This window comes from Marmota flaviventris, chromosome X (assembly GCF_047511675.1).
Source record: "Marmota flaviventris isolate mMarFla1 chromosome X, mMarFla1.hap1, whole genome shotgun sequence".
Taxonomy (NCBI): Eukaryota; Metazoa; Chordata; class Mammalia; order Rodentia; family Sciuridae; genus Marmota; species Marmota flaviventris.
This window is the reverse complement of record NC_092518.1, coordinates 9,223,136-9,235,446: the sequence shown is the minus strand read 5'-3', so window position 1 is coordinate 9,235,446 and position 12,311 is coordinate 9,223,136. Positions and strand designations below refer to the sequence as shown.

At 34.6% G+C, this 12,311-nt stretch overlaps 1 protein-coding gene across 4 annotated transcripts in view; it reads right to left on the bottom strand.

Annotated features, from left to right (window-relative positions):
* The window catches only part of Glra2 (glycine receptor alpha 2), a 180,407-nt gene that overhangs the window by 42,384 nt on the left and 125,712 nt on the right, over positions 1 to 12,311 (bottom strand). The gene's annotated exons all lie outside the window — the stretch shown is intronic.

Sequence of the window (12,311 nt, the reverse complement as noted above, 5' to 3'; positions counted from 1 at the left end):
CTGTTTATTTCCAGACAATTCCTCAAGGAGTAGCTCAAATTCCATTTCCAAAGTGATACTTTCTTTGCCTATCCTAGCCCACAGTGTACCGACTCATCTTTAGAATTTGTAATGCTCTTACAGTTAGAATTGTTTAGTTTAATATTTACCTAATGAATATTTGCTGTATCCACCCAAAGTATAGAATATTCAAAGTATAAGATTCAATAATGTTTTTTTTTCTATCTGTGACTCTGAGAACAAGTCTTTGGCCATTTAGTAAGTGCCCATAAATTTCTATTGATTGTCAAATTTTCCAAGCAATATATAAATTCAAATTCCTTTCATAATCAGTGCTTTATATTAAGGGTCAGCTACAAAAGGATAATTATAAGGAAGAAAAATTTAGCTCACATATTTTAGAACTGATAGCTCATTATGTCTGGATTACTCTTGATTTTCATTTACTATGGGAAAGAACACTTATTGTATCTATAACTTTGCAACTCAGAGTTTATAAATCTCTGGTAGAAAAGTAGAGCCAATCAAGTAGTTTAGGTTTTCATGACACTATATAAACATTTATCTGTTTTTTGAACGTATCAGTTAGATGGTAGAATTCAGTTAATTGCGTGGTTGTTTTGGCATCATGTCAATATTTTCTAGAGATATTTTCCTTTAATGTTCTTTCCAATACTGTCTTGGCAGTTTTTAAAAACTTGAGCAAATTTTCTTGAGGTAGTTTTTCCATGAACTACATTCTCAGTTTAGTTTCAAAGTTGAAAATCAAGTCATGAATTTATTTTAACCCTACAATTTATTTTTTTCTATTTTCAGACACTGTAGTGTTTCCTGTGTCAGAAAGCCAGTTTTTCCTGTGTTGAGCCATTTTTTTTACTCCCTATTTCCCCAGGACAAAAGACTGGATCATCATTGTATGAGGATGACCTGAATGTCCTTACAGCTTGGACACCCTCTCCATTCCTTAGGCAAAGACTTCCCTGTGACAATGTGTCAACTAAAGTATATCCACATTTCCAGCTACCCAGGCTGACCCCAGAGAGTTGTGACTTACTTTCAGCAGCCAATCAAAGAGGACTGCTTATGACATGTACAGAGAAGGGAAGTTCTCTATAATGGAGAGAATTTACAATGGCTATGACCAACCAAATATTGTTTTTAATAGAAAAGTGACAAAATGGAATTCATAGAGCAATCTTACTTTTCTCAGATATTTTTCTTTAAGTGCAGTGATCTCTCACACTCTCTGCTTGAGTCAATGTTTAATTATTCTCAAACTATGCCTGCAAACCATTGCTAAAGCAGAATAGAAGCTTTTCTGCTCTGTACAGTATAATTTCATTTTATCTAATTTAGAACTGGAAAATTTTTAATTAATTTTGATTAACACACTTGTTGAAATGAAGAATACCTGTTAGCCACAGTAGCCTGAGATGTGCTTCCATTATATGGAATAGAAGCCTTTGGTATCTTTAATCAACTTGCCTTTTATTGAGTGCAATGAATTATACCACCACTTTCTCCATCCCCATTTTATAAAGGAAAAAAATTGGCTTATTAAATATATGTCTAGAACTTACACAGCTAGTAATCAACAAAGATAGAAATGAGAATTCTGGCTTTCCTTTTCTGTTTTTTCTTTTATCTATACCCAGTCACTGTATCATCAGAAAAAATAAAAACAGTCAAATTAATTTTGGTGCCAAAGATTCATGGTGTTACACAATTTTATCTTTATACTTTCACTGCCAAGTTGCCATTTTTATTGCCTAATTAAAGATCTCACACCTGCTGTTTAATGCTGGGAAAATCAGATTTCTTTGGCAAAGAGGGATGATGACAGTACTGACTACCTAGCCTATCATGGTATCACCTCCCCCTCCCCATTTTTTTTCTTTATGTCTAATAGTCTTGTTGGATTTTAGGCAAAGTAGTTCAATAAACACAACTCATGAAGATGTTGTTTGCAGAAATATCCATTGGGTGGCAGTGCCTTCCAGCCTGGTTTCTGCAGGAACCAACCAGTTACAGATGGTCCTGAACAACCTTTGGGGACCAGTGAGTTTGTTTGGCATCCAGGCAGTACACAGGCTTAGTTAATTGATATTATTACTAAAGATGAATAAACTTCTGTCATTATGGCATTCTGGAAACTCTTCAAAGTAACTTGACAAAACTCAATATCCAAGTGAGTTCTTTGTGAGGAGAGGTAAGAAGAGTAGAACTGCCAGTCCAAGCATACACAAGGAATACCAGGTGATATCCATTGTTAGTAGGATCATAGGGACACTTCAGAAATGCTCTCCTTGAGTATCAGCCCTTTGCAAATATAGGCAGCTGGGGGAGCCAAGGTGAGGAGGAGGTTGCATTCAGAGGGAGCAGGACTAGGCACTACTTTCTTCCCTGTGCTTGTGTCTGCCATATTTCATTACATTTTCAGCTGATAGGTTTATTGATTTTTGCCATGATCTACTTCCTGTGGCTTCACCTTCAGGGACAAAACAAATGATATACATTTCTTCTCTAACGAGCAGGAAAGAGAAGGGAGTGGGAGGTCAGTAGCAAATGGTCTATTGGAAAAACAACCCCATTTAAGAAGAGAGCCAGTTGGGTTATCTCAGTATTAGAAAGATAACCATAAGCTTTTGGGGGATGATGAGATGATTCTTCACTTAATAGAGGTTTGTGAAGTCAGTGTATGTGTGCAAGACGGGTGGGAGAGGAGAGAGATTGATTGATTGACAGATTAAGAAAGAATAGAAGCATCTTTGGAGCCAAGCCAACTTGTAATTGAATCCTAGCTGAATGACCAATGAACCTGGGAAAATTACTTAACCTTTCAGAATCTCAGTTTCTTCATATTTCATATTGAGGTAGGGGCTCAAGGATTCTAGTCCCATGGGGTCATTGAAGGATTGAGTAAGACATTTTATGTAAATCTTAATGCTCATTTGGCAGATTGTAGATGCTCAGTCACATTGGTTTGCAAGGGATAAGCTCCTGAAGACATTGCATAATTCAAAACTTGCATAATTCAAGGCAGTTTTCCCCAGAGGAATAAATGTAAAGTACAATCTGTTGTATTTCATGTTCTCTGCATGCATTAAGACTTTATTAATATTTTTATATTGCCCTATTTTAAATGCACATATTCTAAGTTCACATAAAATGGAGCCTCACTGTAGTGAGTACTCTTGTATGTCATGAGGGCTGAGATATTCTATTGCAAAAACCAAACCACCAATATCACCATCATCAAAAAAAAAAAAAAAAAAAAGCTTGAAATACACAACATTATGAGTTATCTCCATTATAAGGATAACAAAACTAAGTTTACTCATTAACTTTACCAAAATTATATAGCTAAGGGATGGATAAGCTGAAAGTCACAATTGATTTGGCTTGACTCCAAACTCTGGTTGTTGGTTTGTTGTTGTTGTTGTTTGTTTTGTTTTCATTGACACCTAGAGAACCTCCCTCTTAGGAGGTGAGTCAAAGGAATTATAGACTGTAATTTCACCAGATGACAATATCTGATGTGGAAGAGGTGAGAAAGTACATGCAGATGGATGGACAAGTAAGAAACAGAAGCGCTTTCACACCTACTGCCATGGAGGTACTGTGATAAAAATGTTCAAAGATGACAGATAACCACAATCTCCTTAATTTGCTATCTCAGTCAGCAATTGGTGCTTCACTTTCTTGTGTGTTGTCCATTTCTTTATTTACTTCCCAACTCCGCCCTGCCCCAAGTTCAAATTTCATACTTGTGAGCAAGAAAATAGAAAAAGTGAATTTAATAAAAACAATCCAGTCCTGTCCTTCAGACTGCTTTAAGTGAAAGGCTTTGGACTAGTTGGTAGTGTATATGGTGGTAACAAAGACTTTCTCCTGGTCTGCATCTTGTGGCCCCCAGGGAGGGGACTTAATGAGAGGAAGAGTATAGAAGAGCTGAAGAGTGTCCATCCCCTGAGCTGAGCTTATTGGCATATGATTTTTACATTGGCTATGCCCCTTAGAAAGAGATGAAGAGACCAGATTAAGAAGGTGTCACTGACTAAATGTCTTACTCTTGACAATTTCTGAAACTTGGAACCCTATCAAAGTGGATGGACCTGTTTTGGGTAAATATGGGCAAGTTCTTTGTCGTCCCATGACAGTCATGAATAGTGTACTCCTAATGAAAGCTGAACTCTGAGATGATTGGTGGTAAGGTATTTAGGAAATGGGTGATTGGGGCTACAAAATAGGGGCAATGTTAGAAGCCCAGTTCAACTTTCACTGATAAAGGAGCTATTTCCCCATGAACAAGGATTGTATTCCTGGTATGGAGGTTCCTTACAATGCAGCTGAGTGTTACAGCAGGATGGATAGGAATTGCTTTGGTGGAGGGTCAGAGTATTTCACTGATGAGAGTGTGGCATGAAATATTGATTTCAGTTGAATGATAGTCAATTGTAGCTGAAAAGCTTTCCTGCCCAGCCTCTGACCTGTGGCCTGGTTTAACATCAGCTCTGTACTTTAATGTGAGCTCACAGTGGAAGCTGCAGGTCAGCAAGTATGTCTCCATGGGAGCCAACTTGACAGAAACCTCCTTTTCTTGGCAAGGGATTCTGGGCACTTAAGCCTAGTGTGTTCTAACCTAAAGCTCTTGAAGCTAATCAGCGACCTACTGTTTCATACCATGCAAAGTAAAACTGAAATGGAAAAATTCTAGGGCCCTACCATGCTTCAGGTTCCATGTAGGGAAATAAAAAAGAAAAGAAGCTACAAGTCAATCAGTGGTTGGGAATTAATGTCATAAAAAAGCCTCTGGCCAGGCTGGTGATCTCCCTTTTTGTTAGTGTAAATTACCAAAGATCATATCTCCACTGTGCCCATTTTCTATAGCTGAGTAGCATTTTGACTGCAAGTCAGCTCCATGCCTCTCTTTTTACCACAAAATTCTGAAGCACAAATCATCCACTAATAATTAGATAATTATTTGCAATAGATACTAGCCTGCAGGAGTCTGTTAGTAATTAAAAAGAAATCCTACAGCTTCTTGGAATAAAATGACATAAATAAATGTGTTGAGGAACTGAAAAAAGCCACACCATCAGGAGGCATTATTTTTTTTCATTGTGAAAGTGTACAGAATACTTAAAAGATAAATTGTAAGTGTGAAAACAATTTAGTTAGGCTCATTGAGCCTATCAGTTTCTAATATCTGCCTCAGAGAGTTTAGATCAATTTCAGTCTCTTGGTAGAAATCAATCCTGTAGGATTTACATAAACTAAGAGGAGGCAGAAGGGCTATGATGGAGAGAGCACTGAGAATATGCTAGGGATGTTGGTCTTGGCTTTGCCACTGGTGGACTTTGCAGACTCCTTCACATCATTTTACCTTTATGACCCTCAAATTCCTCCTTTGAGATTGAAAAAAAACATCTAAAAAGTTTGAACTGATCATTTCTAAAGATTCTGTTATTTTAAGATCCTGTGACTCAAAGAAAAAGTGATGAGAAAGAGGAAGCCAAGTCAATAGCAGTATGGGGTCCAAATTTTAAGGTTATTAGAACTGTGAGCCCCAGTAGCAACCTTTGTGCCCTCTATTCAGCCTTACTACTTTTGGTATTATCTAACAATGTGTATTCATTGGCCATCTTTATGTGCCAGGTATAACTTGGCAAAAATGGTGACTTCCTTGCTCAGAAACAAATGGTGCTGATGAAAAAATAATCACATGTGTGTAGTAAGTACCCTGAGTTTACCTGCAGAGTGCATGGTCAATTATGTTAACCATCAGAAATTCATCTTAAGGTATTGTTTTTCTGCTTGAGAGATTTCTCTGGCACGTTAGTAATTTTCTCAGCATGTATGCAAAGAAACCTAGAATACTCCCAGGGGAAGCCCTCAACCACAGGAGGATAGAGGTATTAGACAAAGATCCCAGATTTCCTATTACTTGGTGGGGGAAATCTTAAGAGAGTTTCACAGTTTTTAGTGAATCCTCAGCATGATTGAAACCTAGTTGCCTTCCATGGTAACCAACTCAATAATATGCTGTTATGTTCTTTTCTCCCTTTCCTATTTATATTCCATATTCTCTAATTTTTTTCTGTGACCACCTCCCAACCAGTTTGCATCCATAATACTTGTTATTGAATCTGCATTTTACTGAAACAACCCAAACCTCAGGTTAGATCATGGAAGCCTCATACAAAAACAATGACTGCCATATTAGTCACCATGTAGAACCAGGATGGCAGAGATACCACACATTATCCTTGTTATGGTTTAGATGTGAGATATCTCCTCTAAACTCCCATGAGTCAATGCAAAAGGTTTAGTGGTGAAGTGATTAGGTTATAAGAGCCTTAACCTGATCAGTGTGTTAATTCTCTGATAGAGATTAACTGAGTGGTAACTGCAGGCACATGGGGAGTTGCTGGAGGAGGTGGGTCCATGAGGGTGTACCTTTGGGGTTTATATTTTGTCCCTGGTGAGCTCTCTCTCCCACTACCTCTCTTTCTCCCTCCTGCTCTCCCTCCCTCCCTCTCTCCCTCCCTTGCTCCCTTCCTGAGCTGATTTACTACATTCTTCCTCAATGATGTTCTGCCTCACTTTGAGCCCCAAGGAATGGAGCCAGCTGTCTGTGCTGAAACTGTGAGCCCCCAAATTAACTTTTCCTCCTTAAAATTGTTCTTGTCAGGTCTTTTGGTCACAATGGCAAAAAAGCAGACTTAACCTCCTAAAACTACCCTGATTATTAAGAAACACCCTATGTCTGTCTGGTTTGCACATTACCAATAAGAACAGAGCATTGACATAGTTCAAAAAGTAGCCTGAAGAAGTAAGTACCAAATCAATTTGGAATCTCTATGACCCATATGATTTAACTCTCATCACTTTCTTTGTTGCTCTGCACAGCCAGTTTCAAATTTATGAAATTAGAATTGTATAACTGGAACAGAAACTAGTATTTCCTAATACTGTGCAAGAATTATTTAGCATATACCAACCCTCCTGGGGTCAGGGAAATAAGAGGAACACTTTATTTGTGGAAATATCATATAAATAATATGTGCTCTGCTAAGCATGAAGCTCCTTAAGAAGATGGAATCATGGTTATATTTTAAGCCTATAAATATGTAGATGTTACAAAAATAGAATTTACTCCTTTCAACAGGACATCAATTAAAAATATTAGTAGCATTTCACTAAAAGATACTTAATGACATGATGCTGTGCCTTGAATTTCTCAACTGAGAAGTGGGAGATAATAATGGAACCTACTTCATAGTTTTGCTGTAAGTATTGAGATACACATGAAATAAGTAAGTAGTGCTTAGAACTGGGTCTGGTACCTTATAAGTCCTCAAGCATGTTAACACTCATCATCATGGTGGAATTGACCTCTTATACTTCCATAATGTCATTAGAGTCAATGCCTTGAGTATTGCAAATTAGTTAGATTAATTAATAGTTTCATCTAATTTAAAATCTTCATTAAAGTTAAATGTGAGAGTCAGTCTCCTGTGACATCTTCCTGGATAGAAGCACTTTAAAGATTTAGGGTAATGTCTGTATCTTGAAAGTAATGCTGTAAGTGGGAGCTGTTTTCTCCAAAGATTCTTGTTTTAAAATCACCCTCTGGCCTGAAACAGCTGAATTTTACCTTTGAATCTCAAACTATTAATTTTTAGAAAACTAGGCAAAATTATTCTTCAGGAATTTTAGATAAACAATGTAAATTCCAGTTTATAGTCTCCCAAATGCTATTAGAGATACACTTATGCTTTACAATTCAATGTTATGATTCATGGTGGTAATATTAAAGGCATATCATTAATGAGTAACATAATGAAAATTCTAAGTTTGTATAATTTTGGCCTATTTTTCTCCTAACATTATGAAGCACATTGTCACCATGGACAACTAATATATGTTGTGTAAGGTACATTGATCTTCCAAAAGTTGAATAATAACCTATTCTATCTCTATATACTATAGTTATAGAGATTCTGAGGCCAGAGTCCTTGAGAGATTTTCCCAATGTCAAAGGACCAGTTGAGAGCAAATCTATGCCTGGTACTAGGTTAAGCCTTATTTCTTTCATTGTGACTTCATATATTCAATCTAGTTTTACTACTTGGAATACTTTTTATTCTTTCCACTCATGTCCATTTGAGCACTTATTGTGAATTAAATATTTGCTTTGCATGTCCTTACTAATTCTCCAATGGTGATTTGGGTTATTTAGAATAATTTGCAAAAGCCAGATGATAGGATAGCAGTCTTAGAACTCCAGAGCTGAGGCAACTTTCTAGATCAGTTAATGGAATTCTCTCAAATTCCAGATGAGGGAAAGAAAAGCAAAGGGCAAGATTGAATATGGATTCCTGCTCTAAAGGCATTCCATGCATTCCCAAAGCATAATTAGACATAGAGATGGAGGAACTATTCAGAAGATTTATTTAGATTAGTAGATTCCCATTTGGGGGACGTACATATGTCCTGAAAAATTAAGTTGATAAAGTCAGTCACAATTCATTACAAATCACTTTAATAAAACCAACACGCAACTGAGATTGGCCTAATTGACTGGAATTTTCATTGCACAAGGGAAAAAAGGACTGAGAAAGTTCCTGAACATTGAAACTAGATTAGTAATATGAAATTAGTGGTATATTCATAAGTAGGTTACAGAATTAGGGAAGTAGAAAATGACAGTGATGATGAATACTGGAAACTGCCATTTTTCCTGTTGCATTTAGGCTGATGGTGTGCTACTGACCCACATCTGTGTACCATTGTGGTAGGCTGCCAGTGTCTGGCTTGTTATTATATAACTTGTTTGGAAGACTCCCTACTTGCCAGATAACTCTGATCTATCCTTAATATTTTCTACCCAGTGTATCCCTCCTTTCCTTCAGCTTTCTTATATAAGAGGAATTCTAAATTCTTTCTTCTATAAGAAAGTTACGATACTATTTGCCTATTTTTTTCCATAAGTGACTCTGAGGTCCTTCTATGTGATTAAAACTGTCAGATCCTTAGGATATAGCAGTATATAAGACATAGACCCTGTTCTCAAGCACCTTGAATGTTTGGACAAGTACATAAACAAATATAATACAATGCAGCAATTGGTAAGATAAAGGGAAGTACAAGTGCTAGAGAAGCAGAGAGGAAAGGAATACATCTGGTCTTGGAGTGTGCAAGGTTTGAGAAGATGTTTCAGAAGAAATATCCAGTAAGCTGAGTCTTGAAATGAGAGACAATGATAGACCTAAATAACATGATTAATGAGGAAGATCTCATATTTTTCTCAATTCTATAGATTAAAGAATATACTTTCTTTACAACTGCCTATAAAAATATTAATAAAACAACCATGTACTAGACTGAAAAGATAATTACGATAAATTTAGAAAACTTGAAATACTATAGCAAATATTTTCTTTTGATAATATGATAAAACTGGAAATAAATAACAATAACAACAAAATTTAAGAAATAAATTCATTCTTTCCCAGAAAGAACTTATTATCTTCATACTTGAATCAAAGAGGAAATGTAAACTGAAATTACATAATATCTAAAAATAATGCTTGTATCAGAATTTATAAGACCTATCTAAAGTGGTACTCAGAATGAGATTTATATTTAATATTTTATCAGTAAAAATAAAATTTACTATAGGAAAGTAGAGTGAAGGAATTACTAAAAATAAAGGAAAGAATTAATGAGTTAGAAAACAAAGGAACATAGTTAAAAATAAATGCTGGAAAACTAATATTTTAGATAAAATAATCTGCTAGCTAATCAAGAAAGAAAGTAAAGATATAACTATATAAAATAGGAAATGATAGTAGAAAAGAAAACAGAAAAAGAAAAATAAAGACTCATAAATACTACTTTAAGTGATTGAAAACTTAATAAAGCAGTTATAAAAAATAATTCTCTGAAACTGACCCCATAAGTGATTTTTAAAAATGTTTATATTAGTGCATTATAGTTATATACAATAATGGAGTTCATTTTGACATTCATAAATGAAGATAACATAATTTGCTCCATTTCCATTCCTAGTACTTTTTTTCTCGTTCTTCCTCCCTCCCACTGATTGCCTTGCTCTACTCTGTTGGCCTTCTTTACATTTATTTATTTTTTCAATTGTTGTATTATAGGTATATGTAAAAGTGGAATCCACTTTTAATTTGGTCAGTTTCATTTTTCAGTTCCTGCCTTTTCCATCGCTCCTTCCTCCCCCTTGACACCCTTCCTCTACTGCATTGTTCTTCCTCCCAGAAGAGATTTTTAAAAAATCTAAGTAGACTATTTCCCTAGAAGAAACATATTTCTTCAAGGATTACCTTTTCAGCATATCATCATATTTTTCTCCTTAGACAAATTAATATGAATTACTTTAATAATAGATTTTTAGTGAGTTATAGCATTCTTGAAGAAGTGCTTGGTCATAACTTATTACTTTTAATGCCTTGATGAACTGTTTGCTGTATAGCATTTTTGCATCCACTTTCCTAAGTGAGGCTTGTGTGCAGTTAATATTTTGTATGCATATGTAATATATAATCTTTTGTGAATTTTGATATCATTGTTATGTTTTATGATATAGAAGTATTTTATACAGTAGGTTCTGAAACAGGCGAAATAGCTTAGAATTATCTGTTCTCTCAGGGTACACTAGAAGTCCTCTATGAACTCTTCTGGACCTGAATATGATGCAAAAAGTTATAAGATCATCTGGTGATATACTAACATATTTATAAAATTCAAACAAGATCTTTGTAAAATAATTGATAATATTACACTGTGTACAAAAATATAATGGTGTATACTTATAAAATTGCAACTGGTATCAGAAACAAGACAGGAATGTTCACATTAGCATTATCATACAATATTGGACTTGAAGTAGATATCAAAATAATTAGACAAATAAATTCATTAGGAGAATAAAATTTATGGTCTGTGGTTGTGGCTCAGTGGCAGAGCACTTGCCTTGCATGCGTGAGACACTAGGTTTGATCCTCAGCACCACAAAAAAAAAATAAATAAATAAAGATACTATATCCATCTACAACTAAAAAATATTTTAAAAAAGAAGTATCAAATTTAGAAAAGGAATGATAATATTATAACCATTATGACACACTATCTAGAAAACTCAACGGAACCACCTGAAAAATCTACTATAAGTATTAAGGAAATTCAGTAAACAAGTAAACTAAAAATTAACATTTAGAAATCAGTAACTTTTATTCATCCAAAGTATAGTAAACAGAAAATATATGAGAACACAAAAGTTGATTTTACCTAATGTCCATGTTTTGACATCTGAAAATTCAATATCAGATAACTTTTAATCCTTTTATGGGTTAACTCTATAATATATTTCTGATATATATACAAAATATTTACTTGTTGAGAGAGATATAGACTTAGGAACTGGGCCTATAGAAGACAGGGTTAGGGAAGACTTTAAATACTTTTTGTGGGCATTCATGTAAATGTATTGCCTATTCAGAAAATTAAATATTTAGTTATACAAAGTACTTGCACCTAAACTTCTAAAGCCTGAATATTAATACACATTTTTCAGGGACCTAAAATCCTTACTAGGATAATTCCTCTTTTTTCTATCATCATTCACATCTGATACACATTTAAAATTAATTAGCTTAAATGAATTGTTACTCATCTTTTTGTGTAGTTATATATAACCTGAAGCTAATGTAAAAATATATAGGCCAAGCTTTCTGGAATCTTGAAGTCAGATTATATCTGTTCTTTTAAATTATCTTGTTAATGATGAATTTTCAACAATAGGTGTTTTGTGTGTGTGCATGTGTGTGTGTATGTTCTGCTTCATGAATTCCAAAGAGACACAGATCTTAGAATGTATAATTCATCCTCATTTAACATAAGTCAGTAGAACAAATTATAATGACAGACTGGGGAATTTTCAGGAAAGTAATAAATTTCAGGTGTCCTTACACTTCAATTTTATTCAGTTAGTTATTGTACTCTCTTTGTTAAATATCATGTAGAAACTAAAAGTTATGAAATATTTACATTAGTATTACATTTATTTGAATAGGGTTACTGGTTTTAATAAATCATAGACTTGGGATATAAAATTATTAGTAAGCTGTGAAAGTATACTTAATTCTTAGATTGTGGATGATATTGACTTTTTTTAACTTTTCAATTAAGTTTTAATAAAGTTATCTACTTGCTAGAATTCATTATTTTTCTGTTGGCCCAGTTTTTCAACTATAGAATTTTCTCAAATCAATGAA